This window comes from Limulus polyphemus, unplaced genomic scaffold (genome assembly GCF_000517525.1).
Source record: "Limulus polyphemus unplaced genomic scaffold, Limulus_polyphemus-2.1.2 Scaffold77, whole genome shotgun sequence".
Taxonomy (NCBI): domain Eukaryota; kingdom Metazoa; phylum Arthropoda; class Merostomata; order Xiphosura; family Limulidae; genus Limulus; species Limulus polyphemus.
This window is the reverse complement of record NW_013665687.1, coordinates 1056409-1060939: the sequence shown is the minus strand read 5'-3', so window position 1 is coordinate 1060939 and position 4531 is coordinate 1056409. Positions and strand designations below refer to the sequence as shown.

At 34.2% G+C, this 4531-nt stretch overlaps 1 protein-coding gene across 7 annotated transcripts in view; it reads right to left on the bottom strand.

Moving 5' to 3' along the window:
• The window catches only part of LOC106467178 (muscleblind-like protein 2), a 113382-nt gene that overhangs the window by 95063 nt on the left and 13788 nt on the right, over window positions 1-4531 (bottom strand). The window contains exon 1 of one of the 7 annotated variants that reach the window (XM_013927517.2): window positions 921-1251. The exons of the other annotated variants lie outside the window; for them this stretch is intronic. The gene's annotated coding sequence lies outside the window, so the exon portion shown is untranslated. Of the gene's footprint in view, window positions 1-920; window positions 1252-4531 lie in introns of those variants that run through there. 7 annotated transcript variants of the gene reach the window in all.

The following is a 4531-nucleotide window of genomic DNA, read 5'->3' as shown; positions in this document are numbered from 1 at the left end:
AATTACCAGCCAATAATAGATAAACAATAAATATTACAGTTGGAACCTCATTGTATTTAGAACTTGATTATAAACAAGAAAAGGTAAGCTTTTCAAGAGAGAAGTAAATGTAGGAATAGCTAATATCAATCCTTCAAAAGGAATGCAAACAAGATGGTAGGGGTGGCTTTTGCATCATCTCTACAAAATAGCACAGGAAATAATTAACATATAGCAATATATATATATAACAATTCAATCACAATTGAGTTTAATTTATCCTATTTTTGTCTGTTAACATTCTACTACACTGTGTACCTGTGCTATTATGTAGCGACGTAGCAAATGCCACCCCAATTTTTTCTTGCATTGTTTTTAAAGGACTGATATTAGCCATCCCTATATTTACTTCTCTTTTGAAACGTTTACCTTTACTTTTTTGAAAAGTTTTTCTTTACTTGTATATTATCGAAGCATGACTCTTTTTCTTTTACGTTATAACTTGACTCAGAAAAGCTTCTAAAAATTCATCAATAATAATTACAATTAATAATAATTAATCTAAATTCTGATTCACAATAGATTCGGCCTATAAATGCGCGTTTCTAACATTAGATACTTAACATAGATGGGTCAGTAATCAATGGAGCGTTAAGATATAATACAAGTATTACAAGTACGAGTTTCATTCACACATTCGAGTTATTAAAGAGTTTCAGGCATAGAAAGGTAAGGAACACAAAGTAAACTGACTATTCTTCATGTAATAATTGTACACCTGAGGTATAAAGACCAAGGTCACGTGGTTTATTTGAGATGTGTACGTCAGCATCTTTAGTGATTGCCATCTACAGTTACGAACTGAAATACTCGTTCGCTGTCATGGTTGCGGTCACCCAAGTTTAATAATTATTTAGTTATCACTTAATTTTTTTACTTACTCTATTTACTGAAGTGTTCACATCAGAAAACCGCTCGCTCCGAACACACAAAAACCATTTACGTCGTCCCTTATACAAATATAACCACCTTCATTAAGATACCAGCAAATGGTGCTATTTTCAGAGTCGAAGAACTCTGGCGCTTCCAGAAATAATTAAACATAAATAAGCGAACATGAGATGAGTGTAAATGCTATTTCAGGATTCTTGATAATAAATGTTCCTATATTTTCTCTCTCAACTCATGCAAGCTTAGTTATGTGTTACCGGAGGTATTTTCACTTTACAAGTCTGAGCCTTCCACGTTTGATATTGCTATGTGAGTAAGTGTATATGGACATAACATACAGCGCCAAACTTGAGCGATAGTTACGCTTAACGACAAAACACTGTAGACGTCATCATTACATAAAAGGCGCGAAATATGAGTGGGTGGATTTTGATAAAACGATTGCGACGTCCCAATTAACATAAAGTTTATGTAAATATACAAGCCTAAACATGTCTAAGAATAATAAAGAACTTAAAATGATTCTTATGAATACGATACACCGTTTATATATATATCTACAAAAGTATCATGCGAAAAATTAGTAGTACATTTTCAACTTCTTTAAAAGTTAATTCAAATAGTGAAATTCACCTCTACATCAAAGTTTGCTCAGTGAGGGAGGCAGTAAGTTGTTGATCAAAAATTGATAAGTTGTTTAACTTCAACTTTAGGAATTAATAATAAAAAAAGTCTATTTAGTCAATAAGAGAAGAAATATGATTAGTAAAAATGTAAAAAATACACAGTGAAATCTATATAAATATAATGATACTGTCTGTTGTATGTCCATGTAACTACTTTGCAGGGTGTGGATGGATCTTCGTCAAAATTGGTATGGAGGTTCATTTGGTCCATGCGGGGGTACATACAAATTTTCAGTTTTGCGGTTTTTATGGGCGTTTTTTACCACGACTTCGCCCTCTGTTGATGGATCTTCGCCGACGTTGGTATGGAGGTTCAATTGGTCCAAGTGGAGATACATACACATTTTCAGTTTTGCATTTTGCGGTTTTTACCACCACCTTACCTCATGTACATGGATCTTCACCAAATTTAGTATGAATGTTAGTTGGGTCCATGCGGAGATACATGCAAAGTTGCGGTTCCACATTTTGTGTTTTGTAGTTTTTATGGGCGTTTTTGCATTTTCACGTTTTTTACCACGACTTCGCCCCCTGTAGATGGATCTTCACCAAATTTGGCATGAAGGTTTGTTGGGTCCATGCGGAGATACATGCAAAGTTGCGGTTTCACATTTTGTGTTTTGCAAACCCCCCTCGCTCATGCAGTAGTTTGTGGTATCTTAGAGCACTGTCTTGCCATCGAACCCCCCCCCCCCTCCGCTCATGGCTCAGCTATAGGTCAGCGAGCTTATCACGCTAAAACTCAGGTTTCAATACTCGCTGTGGGTATAAAAAAGCAGATAGACTATTTTGTATCTACGTACTTTATACCAAGCGAACGGATTTTGAAAATGAAATTTGTAATTGAAGTAGTTTTCTCTCTCACATTTTAAATCTTCAGCGCACTTAAAGTGGACAACATCGATATCGGTGCATAACAGAGTAATTCATTTTATACATCTGCATATAAATACATAAAAATAGTTAGATCATTTATTAATCTAAAAATATGAAATAACTTGTTTTTTTGTTTGTTTATCTTAATATTGAATAAATTATCAACATCAGTTGACATATTATCTCTACTTCTCGCTGTCTTAGTTCGGAAGCTAAACTTTGAACGTCGTTCATCGTTTATACAAAATGTATTACTTGTACAATTTACTTCTAATCTTTTAAGCATTTATTATCATCACCTTTCTAATTAAGCCCCGTAAGGATCTCATCAAAAACTGTTCTGTTTTAAAATCGTCATGCATTTCGATTTAAATTGTCATTCATTGCGAATTATGTGTTTCATACAGTGAAAGGTATAGTTAGAATTTCGCCCAAAGCTACACGAGGGCTATCTGCGCTAGTCGTCCCTAATATAGCAGTGAAAGACTAGAGGGAAGGCAGCTAGTCATCATCACCTACCGCCAACTCCTGGCTACTATTTGACCAACGAATAGTGGGATTGACCGTCACATTATAACGCACCCACGGCTGAAAGGTCGAGCATGCCGGGTCGTACAGTGAAAGACTCAATGAGCTTATTTCCAAAGTTTTGCACTGTTGCTATTTTCAACTGTAAAACAGAACTTTGAATAATCCAATTACAAAGAGATTTCCTATTCGTGACCCTCCCAGTAGCACAGCGTTATGTCTGTGGACTTACAATGCTAGAAACCGGGTTTCGATACCCGTGGTAGGCAAAGCACAAATAGCTCATCGTGTGGCTATGTGCTTAACTTCAAACAAACAAACAAACCTATCCGAGTAGAAATGTCAAACTAGATTTAAGAAATATTAAACATTAATCAAAGGTGCAGATGTTAAAGTTGAATAGATATAATTTATTAGCTGGAGTACTCGTCCCCTGAACGGAATGTGTGTAAAATTCATGATTAATGAAATGTTATCTTAGGATATGAAAAGTTGCTTCCCTTATGTGTAATTGTAAAAAAGCCCAAAAACGCTCATAAAAACTGTAGTATCTTAGAGCACTGTCTTGCCATCTTACAAAATATACATCAGCGGCAAGTCAACCATGATTACGTAACTTTGTAATATTTAAATGTAGATGAGTGAAAAGAACTAAGGAAAATGTAATACTAATACGTCTTCGTTAGATACAAGTTATTGATTGGTTTGGATATGAAACGTTGTCTTTAAACTGATTACTTGTTTGTCTTTCTCTCATTTTAGATCTGCATCAAACTCAGGTTTGAGATCTATCTCAGTCCTAGTTTTTACTTCTAATAAAACATTGAAAACTATAGGACAACTTTACACTATTAAAACTGATGTTGACAGTTCGAATAAGATTCGACAATATTCAGATTCAGATCTTTAGAAACTAATTAGCCTAAAGAAGCTATCAGATTGAGATTTTTACAAACCAATTAGCCAAACAAACGATGAAATTCAGATTTTTACAAACCAACTAGCCTAAACGAACTATCAGATTCAGATTTTTACAAATCAATGAGCCTAAACAAGCTATCAGATTGAGATTTTTACAAACCGATTAGCCTAAACAAACTATCAGATTCAGACTTTTACAAACCAATTAGCCTAAACAAACAATCTATGTTTGAAAACATCGCTAATGCAGTAGTTTGGTGTTATAAGAACAAAGAGGTAATAAGCTGAGTTGTTTCACGGAAGAAAACTGTTGGAAATAATACAAATAATACATCAATATAATAACAATTACGCTAGCTTAATATCTTTGAAGTTTTAATAGAAAACGCCCATGCCTTTATATAATACGTCCAGCATGTACAGTTCTAGTCCGTAATCGTATTTTAGATATATCTGATTAATCCTCTATTTTGTTTTGGGGGGATATGTCGGTTAGGAAACAAACTTTTCTTGATGCAGTCTCTTCCTAACTACTCTTCCCATGAATTCACAAAGATAATCAAATCAATTTGTTTTCAAGTTTGATTATA